This window comes from Dipodomys ordii, unplaced genomic scaffold (genome assembly GCF_000151885.1).
Source record: "Dipodomys ordii isolate 6190 unplaced genomic scaffold, Dord_2.0 Scaffold188, whole genome shotgun sequence".
Taxonomy (NCBI): Eukaryota; Metazoa; Chordata; class Mammalia; order Rodentia; family Heteromyidae; genus Dipodomys; species Dipodomys ordii.
The window spans coordinates 501,154-516,971 of NW_012267404.1; positions in this window are offsets into that span (position 1 = coordinate 501,154).

The window sequence follows — 15,818 nt, forward strand, 5'->3', positions numbered from 1 at the left end:
GGAAGCCTGCCCATCGCACTGCTATGCATGCCTTTTCCTTACCTCTAGCATTGTGACTTTTCAGACTTTCCTTCTCAACTAAGCAAAAGGAAGAGTGAATTCAAGGCCTTTGCAGCTGCTGACTAGCTGGCTTGAGTGGAAGGGATGAGCAAGAACAGAATGAATAACTAAATCATATTGTTAGTGAAGAAACCTCCCAACTGCCTCCTAAAGGCAGATTTCATAATGTAGAAAATACACAAGTTTCTTTAAGGAAACCTGCATCACAGAAATATCTTGGTATGTGAAACAGTATTGGTCTATGATTCCAGGAGTAATTATTCCGTCTCTAAATCCCCACAGGTGATTTAACTAATGATTTTTCATTTGTCCTTAACTAGAACATTTCTGTCAGAGAAAGGCAACGGTGTTGTTTGTAAAGAAGTTCCAATTATTTGGGCTACAGACCCATTCATTTCACAACTCTAAGTCCGCCACAGGCATTCTGTATAACCAAAAATGTACTTTGAAGATTCATTTGATCATAATAGTGCACTTGGTCTTTTAGCTTCTGCAATTTGTGTTTCCTCTTCTTGGAAAAGTACATTCCCGCTATCCTTTACACATTCCTCCTCTCTCCTGCCCACTTCACCACATCTCATTCTTTCATTTTGTCCCTTATCCTACCTAATTCAGTTTACCTGTGAACTCTAACCTGAAAGCCCACTTCAGCTAGGTGCCTTTCCTCCCCATCCCTCTTGCTCCCCCTCCTTTTACCTACAGAATAGTTTTTATTAAGCCAAGTGGTGGCTGGCTTTATCATCTGCCTTCTCCCACTTGATTGGGGGCTTCTGGAGAGCAATAATCTATTTGGCACAGAGCAGATCCTCAGTAAATGATGGTGCAGTGTGAAGATGCCCTCACTAGCAGGCCCAATGAGGAAGCATGTGAGATGCAACTTCAGATAGGTAAGGTCCTTTCTAGATGTTAAGTAATTTGGTAAAATGGAATGCAAGGAAAAATTGCTTTATTGCATTTATATTCCGTTGGAAATTTGGTTCATCTTATGCTTGTTTCAATGGATGGGGGGAACAGTAAGGGAATTAAATTTTACCAATCATTTTTTCTGTTCACATATTCTTATTATTCTCTCCAGCGGTCCTGGAGATACACACTAGGAGCTTATCACAGATGAAAAAACCAGAACTCAGAGAGACAAAAACACTTGCTAATATCACACAGTTAGCGACAGAGCCAGAGTTTCATCCCAGGCCTGCTGCCTCCAGAACCCATGTTTGCTTTCCTGCAAGCTGCTGCTGTTGTAGAGGGAAGACTTCTAGTTATAGATGACACCCTGCTAACCCCTCACCACTTCCCATGCCATAGACTTGAAAAAAGGCCGGAGAAGATTGGAAAAGAATGGGGAGGGAGATGGGGGGAGATGGGGGAGAGGAAGAAGAATGGGGGAAGGAGAAGGAAGGAAGGAAGAAAGGAAGAAAGGGGAGGGAGGGAGGGAGGGAAGAAATGAAAAAAAACCACATAAATGCATGCCAAGTAAAGATGTCTAAGGCATTCAGCCAAATGGTAGCTAAGCTAGAAACAGCTTGACTCTGCACAAGTGTTGACTGGACTCCACAGGCCAGAAACAGCTCACATTGTCTTCATAGCCAAAAACAAAGATTAAAAATGTGAATCAACAAATCTCACAACCTCCTTGTCTTTTTGCTCATTATGTAAATATTTTTCAAGCTCTGACTTTTAATCTCACGAATTAAGGAGCAATAGGAATTTCTAAAGGAACTCAATAAAGCTATGTGTGGTGGCATGCCTATAATCCCAACTGCTAGGGAGGCAGAGGCAGGAGGACAGGAGGATAACAAGTCCAAGACCCTATGGCAAAATAATAATAATAATAATAATACAAACCAAAGGGCTGGGGTATGGCTCAAGTTATAGAGCTCTTGCCTAGCATTTGCTAAACCCTGGGTTCAATACTCAGTACTTCAAAAACAAACTAAAAATAAATGGATAAAAGAAAATCGGTGTGGGGGCTGGCAAGAGTGGTAGAGCACTTGCCTTGCATGCATGAAGCCCTGGGTTCCATTCCTCAGCACCACATAAGCAAGAAGAAAAAAGCCGGAAGTGGCGCTGTGGCTCAAGTGCTAGAGCTCTAGCCTTGAGCTGAAGAGCGAGGGACAGCGCCCAGGCCCAGAATTCAGGCCCCACGATCGGACCCCCCCAAAAAAAAAGAAAAAGAAAGCCAGTGTGCACTATAACAATAGTAATCTAGATTTTTAAAATTAAGAACAGCGATCTGTATATTGAAAAATGAATCATATTCTTTGGTATATAGGTTGGATTATTATCATTGTCATAGGTATAGTCAGAGCCAAATCTTGACTATGATCGTTTGTTGGATGGTCTCAGCCTTTCTATACAACCTGTACTAAGTTTGTGAAGTGTTCTGTGGACATACATGGAGAATCTGCAAGATCATAACATCATTGTGAATCTCACGTGAAGGAGACTACTGTTTTCTGAGGACACTGTGCATTTTGACTAGCCTCTTTAACCCCTGCTAATTTCACCCCTCACCCCAGAGAGGAAACTCCTCTTCATTCTCAAGCAAATTCTCATTTGCTGTTCAAATGTAGTATGTTTCAAAAGTCCTTCAGATACACTAGGGTAGAACTGACTACCTTTCCTGAGTATTCTTTGTATGGACTCCTGCTCTACTTTCTTTTCCACACTGAAATGCAGATTTTGCTAGACTGAAAAAATATAAACAAGGGCAGGAACTATGTTTTCATAATCAAAGTACACCACAGCCAATGTCAGTGCTAAGCATACAATAGATGCATAATTATTGCTATGACTTCCTAATGGAAGATGTTTCTTGAACTTAATAACCTCCTATCACCACTAGAGGGTACTATATACAAGACTACTATACACTGCTGATGGTGATTCAGGTGCATAATAAAAGTAGCTTTTTTTTTTTTAAAGTATCTTATTGCTCAGATTTTTTTTGTTATATTTTGCTATGCCCCTTTTTAAAATTAATTCTGTATTACAGTTTAAGGACACATTTCACATATGGAAAAAAAAACACTTGAAACAGGATAAATTAATTCCTTGGCCTAAAGAGAAGAAAAGACATGATAAACGGATTTTTTTCCATCAGATGAGAAGCAGTTAACATAACAAATTAGTGCTATACCTTTAACATTTTCAAAATGTCCAGCCCTTCCCAAGAATGAAGTTAAGCTTAACTTTTTTTTTAAATTGAAAAAAAAAACAGGAGGACAAAAGAATAAGCGTTCATGAGCTCTGGGAGAATACAAATCAAGTACAACTTTCAGTCTAAGAAGTTTCAGTAGATGTATTCTGAATTAGGGCTGAGGTTATAGCTCAGTGGTAGAGAGAACAATTGCCTAGTGCCCTGCAAGCAAGAAAACCTGAACTTAATCCCTAACACTACAAAAAGGAGGAGGTGGTGGTGGTAGTGGGGGGCGGGCAGCGATAGTGAAGAAGGAAAGGAACAGGTAGAGGGGAAGGAAGGAGAAAAGGAGGAAGTGGAGGATAGAGAGGAGGAGGAGGAAAAGTTTATTTCTGAAGCACAGAAGTTTTGCAGCAGATTTTTCTTCTGTTTAGATTTAGGTGACTGATAAGAACCCAAGGGTCAAGTCTCTGACTAGCCATCACTTCAGTACATGGGGAAAACTCCACTCAGTGAGCCTTGCCATGACACTATATGATGCTTTGTGTAGGAAACCTTTCCTGGTCCACACACACACACACACACACACACACACACACACACACACACACACGCACACGCGCGCGCACACACACAAAACCTTTCCATCAATTCCACTCCATTCTTTACTTTTACTTCTCTGATAACACCTCCCACATTCCACCTTTTACTGTGTTTACCTGGGTCCTTACTGTATTTACTTGGGCTCATGGTTCCTCCTAGGTTGGAACTCCTGGAGAGCCAACACATGTTCTCTTATGATCATAAGCCAAAAGACTGATAAGTTTTCACTAGGAACTTTCAGTAGATTTTGTTTAATTAAATAGAATGGGCTTCAGTCTGTGTTCCAGTAACTGTGAATCCAATGTCTTCTTTTTTTAGTCTGTTTCCATTTTCTCTTCACAGAGCTAATTTAGCAGCAGTACTTATCAGTTTTCCTCTTGGACAGATTCTTGTTTGATTAAAAAAAGCTTTTCATCATCAACATTTAGGGCCAGAACCACAATTTAGCCAACAGTCACATACTTAACCAGTTAACCTTACTAGGCTCCAGTTCCCTTACTTACATTTTTTTTAGGAAGGATGAGCAAAAATCTTTTCAAAAGAACAAATAAGTAACTAATAATGTCCCTTTTATTCCTTTCCCTGAACATGAAGTCTATGTTTTGAATGACTTGGCTAATCTATTTGCACAAAGAAATTTATTATAATCTTTCTAATGAATTCAAGCATCAATAATTGCCCACAATCCAATAATTGTTGTTAAAATACTGACTGATGTAATTCTACCCCTAATCATTTATTTGTTTATTCAAGAAATGTTTTATTAAGTTACTGCTGGGAGTTGGGCTTTGTTCTTGGCATTATGGATAGGCGTGAACAAAAGAGTCAATATCCCTGCCCAAGTGGTGAAATCAAGGAATTGTGGTGATTTATCAAGATTAAGTAAGCCCACACAGCAGTATTTGACAATATTTATGTGACTTAATTTAGGTTTTTAAAAAGTTTTGAAATATTTTGGATTTCATACTGTTTACAGGATTAAGGGACCCCTTTCTTTGTAAAAGGGGCCAGTAGACAGAAGATTCTTGAAGATCCCCCCTACCTACAATACCACAATTATCCTGACTACATTAGTTTTCTGGTGTCAGAAATTACCCCATATTTAGCACTTTAATATAACATTGGTGTTTGATCTCACAGTTCTATAGATGAGAAATTTAGCTGATGCAGGTGGGTTTGTCTGGGTTCTTTTCTTAGAGGTTCACAATGCAGAGGTCAAAGGTACCAGCTATCTTGGCTCTTCTTAGATAGTCCAAGAAGAGTCTTCTTACAGGATCATTCACATTATTAGCAGAATCCAGTTCCTTGCAGATGTAAGACTGATGTTCCCATGAGATTCTCAGCACCTTAAAGCTCCTTACCTTCCTTCCATGTAGTTCTCTTCATTATCAAAGGCAGCAGTGGCACATAGACCCCTTTTCGCACTAAAAGTCTGACTTCTGCAGCAATCCAGAAGAAGCACTCCATCTTTCAGGGCCCAAGTACTTAGGGAGCTCACCTGGATAATCACCTATCTTAAAGTCAACCATGCCATGTAAGATAATGCTAACACCAGAATGGGATCTTGTCATCATTGCAAAGATTCTGAGTAAAAGGGTGGGACATATTTAGGGACCATTTTGGAAAATCTGCTTACCTTGCTGAACAATGTAATTTCTGCCTCAATGAATCAGTCAGAGATCTCTGTTTCCTGGCAGGAAGATTTCAGACCCATGCCACAGATAGAGGTTTTAGAATTACATCAGATAAATATATCTGATGGAACTAAGGCCCTTTAAAAGTTCAGGTTGAAATTTGCAGATACTTGTTTTTTTTTATTTTTTTATTTTTATTATTGTGAAAATACTGTACAGAGGGGTTACAATTAAGATACTTGTTTGTTTGGGGTTTTTTTTTGAGACAAATCTAACGTGTTTAAACCAGCTGGCCTCAAACTCAAAATCTTCAATCTGAATGCTGGAATATCATATGCATGCATCACAATGTCCAGCCAGAAAGTATTTTAAGATTATTTTCATATCATTCCTTTTATGTCTTTTCCTTATAAAACATCACCTGTTTAGGAAAGTAAAATATTTAAAACAGATACACTGAGTACTTCAAGTAACTAAACATAAATTTAATTACTTTTACAAATACTATTAAGTTCTTATTTAAAAGAACCAAACCAGTGGCCTTGCATATGCTAGGAAAGGGCTCTACCACTGAGCTACATCTCCAACCCTTGGCTTTTGAGACAGTATCTCACTAGTTTACTAGAATGGGCCCTGAATTTACCATCTTTGCATCTGCTTCCTGAGTGCTGGATTGTGTGGCCACCATGATTGATCTCTGGAATCTTTATGCTTCATCCTGTAGACACAGACTAATAAACAATATAATTTTGTGTATCTTGGACATTGATTAAATTTCAGCATTTCACTATTTCAACAACAGAATATAGATATAACAAGCTTATATCTGAAAAGGAAAACAGTAATTATGCTGCCTATCAGTTTTATGCAGCATTTTAATGTGCTTGGAGCTGGGTAGAGGAGCTGTTAGTTTCATTTAAATTTGTTGAGCTGAATGTTGACTATTTGAGGTGACAGTTCAATTTTCACGAAGTAATGATTACTTAAAATCCTTTTTCTGTACCTCACTACATGAAAAGACACAAAATTGGTATCATGGTGCTGCAATGAAATAATTTCTTATGATAGCAAGGCAGGAAATGTATGATTTTTGAGTTTCAAGAGCATTTATCTTTGGCAGATATATTGTAGACAAATGACTTAAACCGTCAAAATACAACTCATTAAGTACAATTTATTAGCCTACGTATTTTCCTTGAAATTTTCAAGACTAAGTTTATGAGGCAAGTTCCTCTATTCCCTCTAAAACTTAAACTTGTCCAAATATGTTAGACTATCCCTATTGCCACCTGTTTAAGAATCACCCGCAGTAAGTTATTAAAAGTGAAGCTTCATATGAAGGCAGAGACAGGAGGATCATGGTTTGAGTGTAACCTAGGGAAAAGTTAGCAAAGCTCTATCTATCACAGCTGAGTGCGGTGGCATGTCCCTGTGGTCCTAGCTACAATTTAAGGCCAACCTGGACAAGTCTGAAAAATCCACTAAAAGCAAAAACGGAGATATAGCTCAAACATGATGCCTTAAATTTAATCCCAGTACCACAAAAATGGGAAGTCTAACACAGATAGATCGTACCCAGGCAGGAAGCTAGACCCTATTGAAAAACATAATCAAACATATTTATAAAATGATTTCTTTGTTGCTTTGTATGTCCCTCCCCCACCATATAACTCCTGCTTTTCATTGTATTCAATGTTGGTATAATTTGTGGAGGGGAAGGGCAAAAACAAACTGTTTAAATAGGGATACAGGTTGACCCACTGCAACAATGAGATGTACAAGTCGTATTGTTGAAAAATGAACTTTACAACTTTGGCCAGGCGGGGCGGGGGCAGGGTGGGGGCCCCGGAAGATGGGAAGAGATGGGAAGGGGAAACAAAGGAGGAGGTAACAATTACCTTGCCCATGTAATTGTAACCCCTCTGTACGGTATTTACACAATAAAAAATAATAATCAGCAGAAAACAGGGTTGGAGACATTATTATGAATACCTACCTAGCAAGCATGAGACTCAATCCCCCTGTACTTTTTTTTAAAGGAACAATTAGGCAATATATAAGAATAAATAGGAAACAAAAAAATAAAATTATCTGTTTGCAGATAGCATGATCTTATATATAGTAAACACTAAAGACTCGACAACAAATATGAGAACAAATAAACAGACTTAAGATATAAGATAAACATGCAAAACTCAGTGGTAACAATGAACAATACAGAAAAGCCCAGATGATTGTAAAATAGACCACCAAGCTATAGTGAAAGTATGACACTACTGTAAATAACAGCCATATATACTAATGGAAAATAATAGAATCCAGAAATAAAGTCATTCATTTGTGGACTTGATCATCCTGGCATTGTAGAACTGTGATAGCAACTTGGACTTCATATATTTGGATTTGTCTTGTGAGCCAAATCCCATCTTATTTATATCCATATTAACTTTTTTATCCTGTCATTTCCACTAAACATGTGGTTTACATGTGTGCTGGAACACACATACTCACACACTTATAGGAAAAATGGTTGAAGTAGATTGTTCAGTTTCAACAATGAAACGGTAAAAATTATTTTGGGAAGGGGGAGTAGAATAAGGGAGAGGGATAGAGGGTGTGGTTGATCAGGATATATTGTGTACATGCATGAAATGCTGCAATTAACTGTACATAGACAAATGGATACAAAAAATTGTCACACAGACAACACACAACACAGACACATATTATTCACTTTAAAAGGAAAGAAATTCATTTGAGATAAAATGGATGAACCTAGAGGACATTACGCTATAAGAATTAACATAGGCACAAAAAGAAAAATACTGATCCTCACTCAGAGAAGTACAATGATTGTTGTTATAGATAGGAGAGATAGGGGAAGATGGCCATTAAAGTGAGTCAAGTTTCAATCATGCAGGATGAATACTGTTCTAGTCCCTTCTGCTGCTATAACAGAATATTGCACACCATAATTTTTTTTTTTTGGCAATACTGAGGTTTGAACCCAGGCCTTATATTTGCTAGGCAAGTGATCTACCACTTGAGCTATTTCCTCCAGCCTAAAGATTGCATAAATTTTTTAAGAAAATAAATTCATCGGTTCACAATTCGAGAAGCTAGTAAGTCCAAGATCAAGGCACTAACATATTGTACTATTCCATGATAGAAGGTGGAAGGGCAAGAAATGGAAGAGGAGAGATACCATCCCATTACAGAGGGCAGAAGGACAAGACAGAGGAGAGGGTGACAGAGGGGAAAGAGGAGCCATTATGTGGAACCTAAGTTCCACAGTAACAGCATTCATTTGTTCAAGAGAGCAGAGCCTAGGCCTAATCACCTCGTAAAAGTCTCATTTCTTAATAATGTTACAATGATGATTAAGTTCGTGACATGTGGAGTATGAGTGGACACATTCAAATCACAGCAAATATGTTCTTGAGATCTAACTTATAGCATGGTGACTATAGTTAATAATACCGTATTATATGCTTGACATTTGCTAAGAAACTAGGTCATAAATTTTCTCACCACAAAAACAGGGAATTAAGTTAGGTGATGGATATGTTAATTAGATTGATTGTGGTAATCCATTTATAGGTGTGAATACATTTCAAAACATCACATTATATACCTTAAATCTATATAATTGTATCTGTCAATTATACTTCAATAAATTATACTCCAATAAAGCTGAGGAGTAAAAAAAAAAGAATGCAAATGGTATAATAGATATGATTCTCAGCCAGGTGCTGTAGCACACCTAGAATCATAGCTACTCAGAAGGCTGGAGATCTAAGGATCACAGTTCAATCCCAGTCCTGGCAGGTAAGCCCTATCTCCAATTAACTAACAAAAAGCTGGAAATGGAGATAGGGCTCAAGGCAGGTGAGCCTTGAGCAAAAATGCTAATGGACCTAAGGGACAGCAGCACTCAGATCCAGATCTCAAGCCCCATTACCTGTACCAAAGAGGGAAAAACGGTATGACTGCATAATTCCTCTGCCTAAAAATTGGGAGAAAGTCCCTACTCTACTAGAAATCATGTACCCATCTATTAAAAGTACGTAACACAGTCTCTGGTACCCAGCAATGCTCATTAAGTTAGATTTATTAAAATACACCGGAAAAATCTTTTTTGCATATGTTCTCATTTTTCTCCCCAACATCCAATCAAGGAAACTAAGTCAAAGAGTGATTTTTACCAGTTAACTAGTAAAACATAAAAAAGCATGCCAAAGTTAGCTAAAAATTGGAAGAGATGGAACTGAAGCCAATTTTCTTGGCTTATAATTTTATTCTTTCCAATACTAGAAGTTGAAGAAAAAAGTAAAAGGCATCTTTCCTAACACTGAAGAAAAATGTTCATGCTTTTATACAGGTTATTTCATTTCCTGCACTAGATCAAAATATTAAGATAAGAACAAATGACATTATTTGATTATCGGTGTGCCTTGAATGCACATGTAAAAACAGGAGGTATTCAACCAACTGACTAGGTTGAGGGTGAATCAAAACAAGGAAAAACATTCCTATAAGTGTGTGAGTATGTGTGTTCCAGTACGCATGTAAACCAAGTGTTTAGCTGAAATGACAGGATAAAAAAGTTAATATGGACATAAACAAGATGAGATTTGACTCACAAGACAAAGCAAAATATATGAAGTCCAAGTTGCTATCACAGTTCACAGGAATGTTTTGGATTCCTTCTAAACATCATACATTACTACATTCACATTTCATGCCAGAATACAATAGCAAATACCTTCCCTAAAACTCACATCATGAGCCAGAATTATATCACATGTCTGCCTCTGACTACAGGAAAGCCCAAAGGGGAAAGATAAATGAACTTATCACCATTTGAAATTAACTCAGTGTTCTCTTAATAGAAAGCATATATAGCAATTCCTGCTGTCCTGATGTATTTTGAAGTCTTCAGCTACCTTAGAATACACCGGCTATTTAACACTAAAGAATATTTAAAATAGTTATACCATGATTTTTTTCTTCATGTATTTTTATTGTTATAAAGGAGATACACAATGGGGTTATAGTTACATAAGTCAGATAGAGAGTACATTAATTTTTGAACAATCACCCCTTCCCTCACTCTCTCCCAGTTTTACCCTTCTGTCCCCATCCACAAGTTGTATAGTTCATTTTCAACATAGTGTCTAGTTGCATTTGTTCACCCTTTGTCCCTCCATTTCTCTGCCCTTCTTACACTCCCAAAGACAGATAAATGAACAAACAAGACACAAAGAAAAAAAAGCAACCAAGAAAAAACCTCATTTCCATTTCCTGGGGTTTATTTCGATAATAATAATAATTATTATTATTATTTTTGCCAGTCCTGGATTTGAACTCAGGGCTTGGGCACTGTCCCTGAGCTGCTTTAGCTCAAAGCTAGCAGTCTACCACTTGAGCCACAGCACTACTTTCAGCTTTTTCTGTTCATGTAGTACTGAGGAATGGAACCCAGGGCTTCACACATGCTAGGCAAGCCCTCTACCACTAAGCCACTCCCAGCCCTAGATAAATATTATTTTATGTGATCAGATGAACATAGGTATTGTGCTTTTGTGTTCCTCTCTTAAGAATATCCTCCTTTGGCCTCACCATATGTAAATGCTTAGAGATCTGTATAATTTATCATGTCTCAGTATATATATTTTATTATCCAATGTGTTTACTTGTATTTATAGACACATTCTAGTGACCACAAATGAGGGAAACCATGCTACCTATGTTGCTCTGGCTCTGGCTTACTTCATTTAATGTAATTTTTCCAACTCTTTCCATTTCATAGGATGATTTTAATGAACTACTTATTAGTTCATTGTTGTTTTATCTCTCATAAGAAACAAGTATAAGGGCTGGGAAGGTGGCTCAGTGGTAGAGCGCTTGCCTTGCATGCTTGAGGCCCTGGGTTCGATTCCTCAGCACCACATAAGCAAAAAGAAAAAAAAAGCCGGAAGTGGCGCTGTGGCTCAAAGTGGTAGAGTGCTAGCCTTGAGCTGAAGAGCTGAGGGACAGCGCCCAGGCCCAGAGTTCAGGCCCCACGACCAGACCCCCCCCCCAAAAAAAAAGAAACAAGTATAAAATTGTAGTTAGTATTTAGTAGCTATCAACAAATCCAAGTAAGAATATTGGAGAATTTCTAATATGGTCTTCCTAGTTATTTATAAATTAAATAAAATCAACAAAATTTAATTTTGTTCTCACAATAGGTCAGAGTCCAAGTGCTCAGAAGCTACATGTGATTAGTAGTAGTATAAATATGGAACATTTCCACCTTTACAGAAAGTTCTGTTAAAAGCACTATTGTATAAGATCAAGACTTAAGAATCAAGACTTTTCCCCAATGCTATGTATGACCTAAGCATGGGAGTGAGTGTAGTCAATCAGAATATTTTTCGAATTCCTCTTTGGAAATGTTTTTAAGGCTCCTTTACATTACCTTCAGGTAACATCTTGTTTCATTTCTTTTGAGCTTATTGAGTGCTCACCAGCATAGTTCAAGTTCCCTCAATAGCACACTCCTGTGCTATTTATTGGGAAGGATTCAAGGAGTAATTAATTCAGTTTGATGCTTTCTCTCTATGCCATGACTTTATGAGGTGCACAAATGACTAAGATGCAAGGTGATGGGTGTATAGAATGTAAGTATAATGATTACCACAATTTGTTCTGGGAGAAGAAAGAAAAAGTGATTCTAATTAGGACATTATGAAAATGCCTTCTTTGCAAAGAGTTCAGATGAATGCCATACTAGGGGGTTCAGATTTTTATTATAAAGGATTTACAACACTATTGAAATACAAAAGTTTTGCCAGTACAAAAGACTGGCAAATAATTATATACTTTGAGGAGGTCATTCTGATTGCAATTAGAGCAAGTAAGAAACTGAAGGCAAGACTTGTTAGCAGGCTAAGGATAAAGCCTGGGTTAGAGATTTTGCAAGCTCTGATGAAGTCAGTGACAATGAAGTTCAAGAGATGTGATCAAAGTACATTATATCCATGTCTACAAAGGTTATACTAAAGCTCATTATTTTGTACAGTTAATATATGATAAGAAACTAGTAAAAATATAAAACTTGATGATTATTTTTTCTTTAATCTTGGCATTATATAATGTTGGATAATTTGTTTAAAATTAACCCTCTAAGGACAAAAGATTTATCATATCACTGAATGTACTCTAAGGATTAGTTCCACAGTTTCAGCATTGTTTCAGTGGGTTCTGTTTTTATTAAAACATAGTCAGAAATAGTGTGTTTATATATGTATGTGTAAATAGATAGTTATAGGAAATTTTGTAAAAGTACAGACCAAATTTTAGTAAACATCTACAGTTAAGCAGGACTTAGTATTTATTTGCTTCATTTTGCTAATTCATATTTTCTAATTTTTGTAACAATATATTGCCTTTTAATAAAGAAAAGTTATCTTTCAAAGAGGCATTTGAAAAAGTCACAATGGGGGCTGGAAAGGTGGCTCAGTGGTTAAAAGCGCTTGCCTTGCATGCCTGAGGCCCTGGGTTCGATTCCTGAGTACCACATAAGCAAAAAGAAAGAAGCCGGAAGTGGCGCTGTGGCTCAAGTGGTAGAGCGCCAGCCTTGAGCTGAAGAGCTGAGAGACAGCGTCCAGGCCTAGAGTTCAGGCCCCATGACCGGACCCAAAAAAAAAAAAAAGTCACAATCATATATAAGGAAGAATTCATCAATGTTAACATGGTTAAAGTACTTTCCTAAATTTACTACTCTAGGACAACAATACTCAACTGGGGACAAAGATGTTTTCTTAAAAATAAGTTAAACTTTTTCATAATAATAATTATAACCATTCTTAATTGACCTGTGAAAACCTACTTTGTTGTTGCTCACTACATTAGTATTACTTTATGTAATTAAAATAGAAGATGTCTATAATTTAGACTTTGCATGAACTTGCAATTCAGTCCTTCATTTTCTTCTATGGAGATAAAGAACTCTTTAAGCCCTGCTCCACCTCCCAGACCCCAATTCCCCATAAGTATTTCACCGTCCTAACTCCTGATTAATTACTGAGCTCAAGTTTCCCATCTGGACTTCAGAAGGTGGAGAACTTCACCTGCTTAATTTCCACATTTTTTCAAGGCTAATGAATTTATGCATGGATGCTACCCTTGACATAGCAGACAAGCATCTCCACACCTTTGCACAGAACAGCCAGAGCTGTTCCACCACCATCTTTTCCCTCTCTGGGTCCTCAAAAGCTGACAGGTAGCAGTGGAGAATGTCTTTCAAGCCCAGGAGTTTCCCTAAAGCAATCACATTATAGCTTTCCTATTGTCCCCATGCCTACCCTCCACTCCTCACCTTAGAATTCTTATACAAAAAGGGTGTAAAGAAATAGCAATATTCCTAATAAGTAAAAAAGAAATCCCTTATCTTTGATATAAAACTGACAGATGAAATAATAGGTGGACTTGTTTCAAAATGTATTATCTACTCTGGTGCAGTAGCACAAAGCAACATTTCCTACTTTGTTTGTTTTGCCAATATTTAAGCATTTTGTTCTGTTGAATGTGACTACATGTACAGACATTCTTTTATTTAGTCTCACACAGGAAAAGTTAAACCATAAGGCCTGTAACCCAAGTGGATTCTTATCCAAGCCTTATTTTATATTTAGCAAATCAAATCTATTTGAAAATAATAGGAAAGAGATTACCTTTCCCTTAGTATTTGCTTTGTCAACCTAGACTTAGCAGCACAATATATGTTGAAATGTATTTCAGAACTAACGTTGTTGTTGTCCTACATTAGTAATACTTCATGTAATTAAAATAGAAGATATCTATACTTTAGATTTTCCATTAATAAATAAAGGCGTCACTGTATAATATCTGAGTTGTTGTTTTAACCATGATCAGCATGTTGATCTGCTAAAAGGCAAAAATAATTGCATGCTGCTCTCCATGGAATATTTTTCTAGAGGTTTAAGAAGGAAAGTTGTTGTTGGTGGTGGGGAAGCAGGAAAAAAGAGAATATTCCAAATGAATGTCTGTGTGCATCATTTCCTTCCTTTGTGTATGACACTTCCCATACCATTTATTAATTAACAAGGGAACAGGTAGAGATATCAACTATATCAAAACTATAAAGCCTTTCCTCATAAATGAGTGTCAGAATGTACCATTTTGAAGGTAATATGGCACACGAGCTATCACATTCATTGTATTGTTTGCTTCAGATCTGCTTGTTACAAATTCTGGGTTTGCAAAACATGAAGTCCCATTTCATGAAGAACTGTTATGCTAATAACTGAATTACATAAAACCAAAACAAAAAAAATCATCTCTGGGTATATCGCAGAGGTATTGTTGGTTCTTGTAGTTGGACCCGAGTATTTTTTTTAATAAAAAAAAAGTCACAGAAGGGTGAATAAAGCAGTAACATCTCACCTAAAAAATCCAAAGACCTGAACGTCGAGAAATTTTCTATTTTAAGTAAGCAGTACAGCTCATTCTTACGCTCTCGTTCCCCTTGGATCAGCAGGTGTCTCTGCCACTCCAGTAGACTGCAAAGAGGAAGAGGGGGCGATAAGAAAGGAGAGGAAATTGTCTACGTATTTTGGCGGTGGAGGTGGGGGGTATTTTAATATCATGATTTCAAATGTCCTTATAATGATCTGCTATTAAGGATTATGCGGCAGAATTTGGGGATGTCCATCTGTGACTTATAAACGGAAAGGAACAAGGATCGGAGGCAGCCCAAGGATGGGGGAAGAGAGAAATGTAGGCGCCTGGGGACGGGAAGGGAGAGGCGGATTTGGCAGTCACAAGAGGGATGAGAGGAACAGAAATGGAAAGTGTGGCCTGGCTGTCCCGGCAGTGCGTGTGTGTGTGTGTGTGTGTGTCTGTCGGTCGGTCGGTCTGTCTGTGTGGTGGGGGACGCAAATCTCTCCCCCCTGAGGCTGCTGGAGCACCTAGGAACGGGGAGGAGGGTGGGCCGGGAAAGAAGGGCAGGCGGCAGCCCCTAGGAACAGGGCTTCGAGGGCAGTGGGGAGGAAACAGCCGCGGGCCACCAGCCCAGTCCCCTGAGCACCTGAGGCCGGGGACATCCGAGAACGGTGGACCGTGCCTCGCGTCGCTCCACAGGTGCCGCTGGGGCGCTCCGTATCCCCGCCCGACCTCCGCAGGCCTCGCCGGGTCGCCCGGTGCGCGGCCCCGGGGCGGGGTCCCCTCCTCAGCAGCTCAGGCGGCAACATGGCGGCAGGGCGTGCACCTTCGGCGAGCCCTGGGGATAGACGTGGTGGCGGCGACCCGCGGCTCTGACGGACAGTGGGCGAGACCTGGCCAGGGGAGGCCTGGGCTGGACGGCGGCGGGAGCG